The sequence below is a fragment of the Siniperca chuatsi genome, linkage group LG19, assembly GCF_020085105.1.
Source record: "Siniperca chuatsi isolate FFG_IHB_CAS linkage group LG19, ASM2008510v1, whole genome shotgun sequence".
Lineage (NCBI taxonomy): Eukaryota > Metazoa > Chordata > Actinopteri > Centrarchiformes > Sinipercidae > Siniperca > Siniperca chuatsi.
In genome coordinates, this window is record NC_058060.1 from 6,289,640 (window position 1) to 6,301,455 (window position 11,816).

At 42.2% G+C, this 11,816-nt stretch overlaps 1 long non-coding RNA gene across 1 annotated transcript; it reads left to right on the forward strand.

The window, feature by feature from the left end:
* The first annotated feature begins 404 nt into the window (after positions 1 to 404).
* On the forward strand, positions 405 to 11,364 carry LOC122867004. The gene is made up of 3 exons (XR_006375842.1): positions 405 to 689; positions 814 to 848; positions 6,378 to 11,364. It is a non-coding gene; the product is annotated as an uncharacterized LOC122867004 (long non-coding RNA).
* The last annotated feature ends 452 nt before the right edge of the window (positions 11,365 to 11,816 follow it).

Here is an 11,816-nt window from a genome sequence, read left to right on the forward strand (position 1 = left end):
GGTTGTCCTCCTTTGTCAGTATGGAACAAATATTTGCTAGGAACTTCAGTACATAAGGAGTTTACAGGGGGAAGAAAATCAAATCCTGCTCTGCAATTGGTTGCTGCTTCGGTGCGTCGCTGCTAATTTGCATAAAGTTCAGTTCCGCTCAACTTCAACTCGTCGTTCTGGTCGCTGGCATCGCGCTGCTGCCGCATGCGCCTCTCGTCACCAGCTCCCATTTGAAAATGAATGACTGCTGGCTATTTTTGTAGCTCATGAAGCTTCTGGTGTGAGCGCACAGTCAGGCAAACCAATGAAGTCAATAGTCAGAGACAAGTTGAAATTATGAGTCAGAGTTTTGACCTATTGCCTCATAATTTAACTTACCTCGTTATTTTGATTTAAAATGTCATAATATTGACTTGGTTTCTCAGAATTTTGACTTTTTTATAAATTAAACCTTTTTGTCACATAATTTGAAATATAAAACTGAAATGTTAAATTGTGTATGGGACTCTTCGGTTTGCCTACGGTTAAGAGTTTTTGATCCTACGAACCTACCACTAAAACTATGCAAGAAGTTCTGTCATAGCTAAACACATGTGACTTTTTAACTTTTCAACCTTTTTTTCCCCCCTTTTCCTGGCAGTAATTGGCAACCATAGATTCTGAGGACCCAGAATGGAAGTTTTCATCCAAATCCCAAGGTTTGTTTTATGTGTATTTACCACCAAATGTGCCCTTCTCCCTCCTCCCTCCCCTCTCTTGCCTACGTGTTAATTTACTGCAACAGGTTTGACTTATACCTCAGCTCTGGCTCTGTTTTGACAGGACGGACCACCTTGGATTCAACAAACGTGTCGGAGGTAGGCAGCACTGAATCATGTGCCCCGTTGGAAACCACATGCCATTAAAACTGAGGCGCAGGGAAGAGGGCCCCCAGTATTTCCAAATGAGAAAACAATTAGATCATTTCTATAATTCATGGGTGCGGCCACAGCTCAGGCCCGGGGAGGCTTTGAATGTTTGAAGTGCTCCATATGCCTGCTGATGGTTTTCAGGCCTGATCTGCTCAGGGCTGGCCCGGCCTGCTCCGTGGAGGCTGAGGTGTGGGCAGGTAATGGGAACAGGCCATTATGGAGAATGAAAGATTTATGGGTCTTCAGTGCCCCCTCATTTGCAGGTGGTCTGTCGGCAAAGTGGCTGGGTGAGGAACAAAATTGTTGAGAGGTTTTGCCACTGCGGTAAAGCCCCCTGTACTTTACCCACTGCTTTTTACTCATATCTCAGTGAGCAAATGGCTGCTTATCCAAGGGATGATGCCGTTAGTTTGTGATTATAGTGCAGAAACAGCATTTTAGAAGACACTTCCAGCAGTTACGGAGCAATAATATCATTCAGTTGGAGTTGTGTTTCTGGCCACCTGATGGATGTAAGTCCAATATTTACTCTTCTTTTAGCTCGGATTTGCTCTCCACCAACTCTTTTGAAAAATATCTTTATCTGCTAAATGATCCACTATGTTCACCCTGCTGTTTGGTGTGCTAGCACACAGTCAGTTTGAGCTTTTTTGATGAAAACATCTGTTGGCTGCGGCTGCAAACGAGGTTGATAAGAGTGGTGAGACTGAACCAAAACAAAAAATTGCAGGCTATAAAAGCAAAATAGTAGCCAAAAGCTGCTAAATCACTCTGTATAGCTAAGGGGAACAACAGAATTGGAGGATAATTCACTGTGTGTTCGTCACTCCAAGCGGTACCTTTCACATTATACATAGTCATTTGATCCATTGTTATAAAAATATTGATTGGTGCAGTTTTAAACAGTTTAAATCAAGTTTCACTGTTTAATTGATTATCTGGCATTAGTCGGCGATGCTAATAAAGCATTTGCATATGAGAGGCTACATGTGATCTTTCATTTGACACATTAACTGCTTTTACAGCCCAATATACAGCTTCAGCACCTAGAGCCTCTGCCTATACCCCCACCTCCAATCTGAACAATTGGTCTGTCAGGACAAATTTTCCACTGTTGTACATCCATCTGACCGTCGCAAGGCCCTTTGCTGCACTGCAGCTAGAGTGATGTTGTGGCAGTAGCATAGCACTGACCTGTTGCTGGTCTCTGATGGCAACTGGGCCCCTCCTTGGCCCCCACTGGCTTAGCAGGGCTGATGTGCTATTAACCTTTAGGCAACAAATTCAGGAGCCATATTTACAGAGGGTCCATGTGGCTCATGTTGCTGTTGAAAAATGCAGAAATGAAAAAGTTTTACTCCAGCTATTCAGTATTGCATTAAATTGGGATACCCCCAAGAGGCAGATTACAAAAAGAATAGTCAAAATGAATGAAGCTTTGGCCGAGAGAGCCTGATTTGTAGGGTTATATTCCAAAAACAATGGATGAATTATGAATTCTCATAATGCAACTCAATAGCGTATTTTGTTAGACCCTCATTGACTGGTAAAGGCCTACGTCTTTTAATCTCCACACCCCAAGTTCATATCACAGACTATCTGTTAAAGATTTGAAGTCTCAAACCTAATCCTAGAGAACCCTGCTGACATCACAGGGTTATTTCCTCAGACATTAAAAAGCCCCTTCAGAGCTATGGAAGATATACAACTGTTTTTACAGGTACTCCTTGTGACAAGTAAACTGTTCTTCATGTGTAAAAATGGTGGAGTGGCCCTTTAAATGTCTCAAAATAATGAGCGCTACAAATGTAATTCCTTTAACCTCAATTGTATTGGGGTGGAAGCAGACATCTCAGAAACAGGCATATCAAAACCTGGAAGCATAAAACCAAAACTATCTGCATGGCTATATACTATTAGAAGTAAGTGAGAAAACGTGTTATTTTATCATTTGTGTGAACTGCTCCTTTAAAACTAACTGTAACAATATCGAATCTAGTGAACTGATCGTGCTAATATAATGGTAAAATTCAGGGGAATTAAGCTATTTCAGCAAAACCCAAGAAGCCTTCATACTTCCTCCACTCCTCTCTCTGCATGATCAAAGATTGCGTGAGCACTTACAAGCATAACATCATGTGCAAGAAGAAGAACCGGTTCCAGTTGCAGAAATAACTAATTTGCTGGCGCGCTTTAATTCAGAGCCATCCTTTTTCAAAATGTGCTGTCATAGCTACAGCGCATGGCAGACTAGGCTGTGTTCTCGCATGCATGGCAATGCTAAGTAAGCGTGTAAGTATTCCAAATGTCAGCCCGGCTCGACGTTGTTATTAATGAGCTTCAGGCGGCAGGAGTGGATCATTTTCCATGGAAATTCAATGCATTTTAAATAGCAGTGGATCGACAATCCAGGCCAGGATTTACATAAGGTAATTGCAGGATGCTGAAAGTACCTTCTTGCTGGCAATGGACTTTTTCCCTCCTTACCTTCAGTAATACAATCAAGTCCATTAAGTAGGCAATAAATACAAGGCAAGACTGTATGAGCGCTCCATGACAGATAATGGCACCTCTCCAGAATATCTATTTATTTACCCTTGGACAGTTACAGCTGTTGTTCTAGCAGACACACACACACCTATAGTCTGAGTTAGCTTCCTTTTCGTCTTCACCTGCTAAAGAAGAGTTGTTATTTTTTCCTGCTATGATTGAGTACTGAAACAGGCTGGCTGTTAGAAAAGGAGGGCATATAGGAGAATTGAGATGAGGCCCCATGTTACACCTCTCAGAGGCCTACCTGCAGCAGCTGCTATGGGAGTCTGGGGAAATTAAGTGTAGATAGAGAGTGAGAACACAAAGACAATAGTGTCATGTTGTATGTATGCAGAGGTGGAGGGGGACTTCAATCAACTGAACACTCCTACTGTTGCTAAGAAAAAAACCCACAATTCTTCTCTGGGTTTGTCAACTTGTGGTTATAACATCTTCATCCAGGCTGGCTAACATTAAATATACTGTCTTCCTTTTCCATGAAGTGGAGTACCATGGGCCTTAGGTGGTAGTTAGCGTCTGTAGGTCTCTGACACGGCCTATTCTGCAGCTCATTATGATGGGCTTACCCTCCTTCCTCTGCACAAACACACTCTTTCCCTGGAGACGCTGGGATTATGTGTTGGTGGCGTGTATGGGTTTTGGGGCCGTTAAGTGATGATTACACTCGGAAAGTACTCTGTGAATTAGTTTTGATTAAGACTGATGGACGAGGTACAGCCGATAGCAAAAGCAGAGGTTTCGTGTTTGGAAATTCTTGTTTGGAGCAACAGTGAACTTCCATCCTGGATAGAGATGTGAGGTTGCGGTTGGCCATGATATGAATTGACAGTGAGACAGGAAGAACTAGGTGCTCTGATTAATATGAAAAGGGGGGTGGCTCTCTGTTTTTTTTCTCTGTCTCATTAACACTGTTGGCTCCAGAATCTGTTAGCTAACAGCGCATATATTCCCCTGGTGGAGCCTTTCTCCACTGAGGCTGTAATTAGGACATTTCATCCACAGCCTTTTCAACACAGCTGTCTGACTGGAGGAAAGGCCCCGCGTAATTACAGAGGCCCTGGGCCACCGACACTGCCGGGGGGGGGCTACACAAATCACAAACAAGAATTTAATTTAAGGATCAACAGCCTCACACGTGGATGTCACATGAACATTTCTGATTTGAAAGTAGAAGTTTTCTTTCTCTCACTGCAGGTAGACCTTTGGGAGGGAGGGCCAGACTACTTTGCCAACTCTCTCATAAGCTCATTGGATTTGCTCCCGTGCCAACGTCTTACTTAATTAGCCTGCACATTTTACGGGCATAAATCGCTTTTACATCACTGCCAACGGAGCGCACCGCAAAGTGGGTCGATCATATATTACGTTGATCCTCCTTGGCGCAGTTAAAGCCATATATTACATTTGAATTTGTCGAAGAGCTGTGGGCCCCTGGCATAATTCTTCTTTGTTGTGCTGTCAGCGCTAATCTCTCCCTAGAGGTCTCCGCATCAGCTCTCTCCCTTTTCTCTCTCGCCGCTGCCCCCAGTTCGGATAAGTAAAGGGACGCAAGGATTGAGGCGAGCCAGGAGGGCACCCACACATCTCTCCATCACCCTACTGCCCCTCCCAACACGTAAACCTGCCTCCCACCTTCCCCTCACTCCTTCATCGCAAGCTCCGGGGCTCAACTTTTTGCATTTGTGATGTACATGACACATTTTGAAAAATTTGCCAGCACCATCAGAATCAGATCTCTCTCTCTCTCTCTCTCTCTCTCTCTCTCTCTCTCGTTGCTTTTATATCTATCGCCTTACAGATTCTACACTCAGACTGAAAATGTAATAAATTTTAAAGCTGCACCAATCTACACATTACACTATTTTTCTATAAACAATGGATTTACTGACTACGTGTAATGTGGAAGGTAGAGACCATATTATAGACTTTCTGCAGTTCCCCCCAGCTCTACAGAGCTTTTTAGTGTCTTTCAGCTTATTGTTTTGGTTTTTCCAGCCTGCAACTTTGATGCTTTGGTTGACTCTCACCACTCACCAGAAACCTCTAAAAGCCCACTGTACACTACCTGCTCAGCACCAAACAGCAGAGATTGATGGTAACTAAGTACATTTACGCAAGTACTGTACTTAAGTACAATTTTAAGGTACTTGTACTTTACTTGAATATTTTCATTTTATTCAGCTTTATTCTTCTACTCCACTACATTTCAGAGAGAAATATTTATATTTATTTGACAGCGACTTACTTTGCAGATTGACATTTTACATGCAAAACATGTGATCAGTTTATCTGATACGATGTGTTGTTATAGATTAAACTACAGTTTATAAAGTAGTAAAAATTTACCACACTTCCACCAGTTACATTAAAATTCTGCTTACATAACTCATCAATAATAATGATCCAGTGATAAATAACACTAAAAGGGCCCATTTTGCATAATGAGTACTTTTGCTTTTGATACTTTAAGTACATGGCACTTATGTCCTTTTACTTAAGTAAGAGTTTTAACTAAGGACCTCTACTTGTAGCCGATTTGCATTGTGGTATTAGTATTTTTACTTAAGTAGCGAGTTCTTCTTCCACCACTGCCAAACAGCAGACAAAATGATCAACTAGCTGGTGAACATAGTGGAGCATCGAGCAGCTAAAGAACCAAATATTTCCCTCAGTAGTTGGTGGAGACCAAAAGCAGGTTAACAACTGCTACAAAAGGCCATTACACACTCTTGGCTTAGGCAGCTGCATGTACATAATGTGTCCATGAAGTCTGCTCCTTCCAACGGAAGGTTTAGTGTCCCAAATCAATGTTCACTGAAACTGCAACTTTGGAAAGCTGCCACTGATATACAATTTGGTCAGTCAGCAGAGAGCAAGCAAGATTTAATGCTTAATTACAACTTCATTTTTGTTTTTTCCGAGATGTTCCTGGAGCTGAGTCATCACTCCCTACAGTTATTTCTTCCCCAGCTGTGAGTACTTCCTTTATTTCCTTTGTGCATTGAATTGTGGAACAATACAGTCCATCAACAGTACATTAAAATACCACGCAAGTTTAGTCTGCATGCTGACATCTTTGAGTATCCCTGAGGTCTGCCTTAGGGTTTACCGATCCCTACATCTGTTGACACTTTTAAACTAAATCTTAAGACACACCTTTTTAACATTAAAGTTTTTTACCTACACATTATTTAATATTGTCTTTTTAATTTCAATTTATCCTATTTTATTACTTTTATCCTTGTTTTATTGTAGATGTTTATCATTATTTGCTTTTATGTAAAGCATTTTGTGTTGCATGTTTATGTATAAATTCTGATATAGAAATTAAGTTTACTATTATTATTATTATAACTTAATTTAGTCACTTTGCCGATACTCAAAACCCAATGAGGATTTGTGACAAAATAATCTCAAACTCAAGGTCCACTTACAAGCTTTTTCAGGGATTTTAACAGCAAAGCATGGTCTTCATCAGCAAATGGATCTGGCACTGGTATAGGTATATGGGGGTGGGTGGGGAAATGGTCTTTGACTGTGTTTGCATGATAAGAGACTTTTGGTTCTGTTTGCATTCATATAAATCTTTGCCATTTTTGTTTCAGATCATGCATTTGTATGTCCAATCAAACCTCCCAACGCAATGAAATTCATCAGGAATTTCTGCAAAAGAATAACCTTTAATATACAATAAACTTTGTCTGATCCATAGTTCTCTGTCCAGCTTTCTCCCTGCTGTGTCTCTCCTCTCCCACTAGGGTGTAGTGAAGAACACGGATTCACCCTCTTCTCCGCGACCCAGATGCATACCTGCTCCAGGCTGCACTGTTTATTCTCCTTGGATTAACTTCCCCAAACGTCCACCCTCCTCCTCCTCCTCATCTTCCTCCTCCTCTCCCACCTCCACACAGGGAAGGAAAAACAACAAGAGACACATGACACATGGCAAATCTGCTCTGACTGAGCTTGTAAACACACACACACACACACACACAAAATCAAGCTTTTGCCACTGTTCCTCTCCGGCCCCCTCTGCATTAGCATGGAAGTCATCCATATTGATGCTTGGTGATTCATGTACTGCCAGCCTCTTTGTTTTATCTTTTTTTTTTTCTTGCCTCCTCGCCCTCTTTACCCAGGCAAAGCTTTCTGGGGACCAGGGGGGTGATTAAGGCGAGGAGAGATGGAGGAGTGGTTGACTGTGGACCCCAGGGTGGTGGGGGTGGAGGCAGGTTTGTAGCCCCGGTCCCTCTGGTGATGAGGTGGAGCCTAATTGATTTGTCAATGTGGAGCCATCTGGCACAGAAAGATGAGGCTCCAACCTGTTCTCCTTCCTGGGGGGGGGCGGGGGCATCAGAAGAGACGGGTTGGTTTACAAACATATACACATAGACAGACACACACACACACACACACACACACACACTCCTTTGGATTTTATGATCTCTTTCTTATTTTTCACTCAAACACTCACCTTTGATGAGGACAAAGTGTCTTCCTCTGATAATTTACACCTATTGAGTGTACTGGTTCTGTTACCCCTGGGCTCACAATGCCCCTCAGCACACGCCCAGTGAATGATGACGGGGACAGGAGGCATGACAGAGCCTGTCGGGGTGGACCCCCAGCCAAAAAGGAAACGCACACATCTCTTAACCCTCATACAGGAGCCCCGTCGAGGATCAAAAGGTCAGGGATGTTGATGGACGCCGGCACAGAAACGAAGCCTCTGGTGTCTTAATGAAAAGCGCTTGAGGAAATGGGGACAGACAGAGACAGAAGGAGAGAATAGATGCTGCCTGCACTGATTAGGATCCCTCCTCATCATCTCGCTTTATTCCTGTCCCTCTATCACCCTTCCTCTGACTGGGAGCCTTATTTCTAGGGTAATTTTAAAGGTTATGATAAGAAAAGCAAATGAGTGTGTCTATATGACAGATACTCTGAGTAATGATAGGAATTAGCTTTAATTTTTGTCATTTTAGTGTAATGTAAACACAAAAATCACTGTCAGAATCTCTGTAACCTACTCTCATTGATACTGAGAGAACATATCTCTACTGAAGTGTGAAAACCTCATAATTCAAATTTTGGCACTTTTCATGTCATTTTAAGGAACAGGGGGTGAGATGAGCCACTTTGGCATCCCTGGGGCAAGGTGATGATGTCTCCAAGAAAGATTTGTACATGTGTTTCAAGAAGTCATGCATCACTGGAAATATTCAGATTATTTCTAAAATAAACACAATCCGACTGGCTCAAGTTGCCCAAGATGAGAGGGAAGTGTAGTTGAAGCAGAAATTGCTTTGAAAACACTTACTGACATGCAACTACAAAACAGGCAGTGAAATGTTAGTGACACCTTAGCTTGATGTACATTGGAAATACACTTTAATTTTGTAAATGACACCTGCTTGTTCTCTCTTTTCTGAAATTGGTGGTCCTTTAAAGCTGCACTAAACAATATTTTTGTATGAACGATGGGTCGTAGTGATGAACCCACAGAGAATTATTACCCAACAACTCTGTAGTTCACCTCAGCTCTACAGAGCATTTTAGCATCTTTTAGCTCATTGTTTTGGTTTTGCAGCCCGGAACTTAACTGTTAGGTTCAGACTCATTGCTCTCATCAGCCCCGTTTCCAGCAGCAGACAGCTGTTTTCAGTCCAAATGCTCTGATAAACCCATTGTACACTACCTGCCCAGCACAAACAGCAGACAGATACAATTAGTGACTAGCTGGTGAACATAATGGAGCATTTAGCAGCTAAAGAGCTTCTAAAGAGTTATTTTTCTCAGGGCGAGGTAGAGACCAAAACAGAGCTAAAAGGAGAGTGAATATTGGATTTACATTAATCAGGTAGTTATGAACATGACTCCAAACATGACAGTTTTAAATCAGGCCTGTGTTCCAGTGGTCCTGAAGTGCTGAAACTAGTAACTCTGACCATGTCATGGTTCACCTGATTCCTGCATACAGGCAGAAATTAAAGTACTATAAACCTGTTGTGAGGATATCAAAGCAGTGGAGCAGTTAAGCTATGTAGGACGTTCGAGCGTGCTTGGACGGTACTGACTGGGATGTGGGACGTCATGCATCAGCTTCTGTGAGGACTGCTGTGTACCATCAGGCACCAGGGTGAGTTATAACAATGACAAACCCTGGTTCACAGCTAAAAATCAGACAGCTAAGGTTGGAAATGGAAGAAGCGTTCAGGAGTGGAGACAGGGACAGGTTTAACAAGACGGTGAGAGAAGCTAAACGACTGCACTCAGAGAGACTACAACACCAGTTCTCAGCCAACGACTGTTCTTCTGTCTGGAGGGAGCTCAGACAGATCCCCTACTAGTTCAACTACAAACCTAAAGCCCCCCACTTCATTAACGACTTATGCCTGGCCAACCAATTGAATGAGTTCTACTGTAGTGAGACAATGGGACAGTCCTGACACCATCCCCCGTGACTCCATCCACCAACTCCAGCCCACCAGCTCGACCTCCCCCACCTCAGCAGGGGCCTGGGCCTCTCCACAACGGCCCACCCCAGAAGCTCCCCCCTCCCCTACTGCAACAACAACTCTCTCCGGTTCCCCCCAAGGCTGCGTTCTTTCTCCTCTACTCTTCTCCCGATACACCAACAGCTGCACCTAGAGTCACCAGCCCATCAAGCTCCTGAAGTTTGCGGATGGCACCACCCTCATTGGGCTCATCTCTGATGGGGATGAGTCTGCCTACAGGTGGAAGATTGACCACCTGGTGACCTGGTGCAGTCAGAACAACCTGGAGCTCAATGCTCTAAAGACAGTGGAGATGGTTGTGGATTACAGAAAGAGCCCAGCCCCACCCCACTGACACTGACTTTCATACCCACCCAAACCCGGTCCAGCTCAAGTTCCACACTGTATGACACACTTTTGAGAAAATATTAATTTTAATTTTCTTATCAAACACTGAAATAACAATCATCTTTAAGGTGATTAAACTTCCACAGAAAGGGGGTAGATGCATATTTTTCTTTTAAGTATCTAACACCCAGTGTGGGAAAGATTGAGTAATTGAGAGAGACGAGCTCACAACACTCAAAACACACAAGCACTGAGGTTTGACTCGGTAAAAAGTTATATATTTGATCTGCAACTGTGTATTCAAACTCAAAAGCACTCTTAAAGTAATGTGGCGTGTGCTTATGGCCAGGCAAAGCAGCCTATTTAATATGTACATTTTTCACAAAAGTGGAGGTGCATTAATATTACTTGGTCTCTACTCTCTGCTGTCACATTTCTAGCTCTCTCACCCAAGTGAGGGAGCAGTGCCACGGCGTGTAGCGTGTATGTCGGACCTGACATTAGCTAACGTTAATGTAAGGTAACTTTATATACATTAGATACATTGCTTTATGTGGCCTGTCTCGTCATTGTTTATCACAAGCAAAAACATAACCTAGGAACAACAATGTGTCACCACATAACCTGTCCCCTCAATCTCTCACAAAGTTAACACTGCTAACATTAGCTACATCCCTTAAAATATGATAACTAAACTATGAACCTTGCGCACCTAGCTAGGTGGCAAATAGCTGGCATGCAACTGAAACTAGTGCCCTGAAACATATATACATAAACATGTAGCTAATATGTATAGCTAATATTCGCTAAATCTTATTGGGTGAGGGGTGAAGAAATTTCTTTGAGTGCGTGTGAAGGGAGGCGGAGAGGCGACAGCTGTTTTAAATTTTTTTTTTAAATTTCAAATTGGAAATGAGTCAAGTTATTGGTTGCATTTAAAGCAGGACGTTTCACATCCGATCACAGTAATTATGTTAATAAATATTATCATTTTTTATAATATTTTTAAATATACTTTAATATCGTATTGTCAATTTTATATTAATAATTTTGACCTGCAGTACTTGCTTTATCTTTCTTTATATTTGTACTATGTTTATTGTTTTGCACCAAAATACCAAATCAAAATCCTTGTATGTGTAAACCTACTTGGCAATAAAGCTGATTCTGATTCTTATTCATTGTCCAGTATTTTGGCTTCATAATACCTGAACACAAAAATGTAGGAATTGTCTTATTCAACATCTAAAATTTCATTGTGATTAAAAAATTTTTGTCTGTTCACCTGTTGAGTCTCACAACACAGAGACAAGAAATGTAATTAGGGAGATGGTTACTGGGTACTGCCTAACCTTAACCCTTACCTTAACCTAATTGTAACCTGTACCCTAAATCCAAGTCTTAACCGTCAAAAAGCAGTCTATACCCATGGGGACCTAAAATTTTGTCCCCACGTTGACACAAGTCCCCATGGGTTAGTGTGCATTCAGGTTAAAGTCCCCACTGGGATATAAAG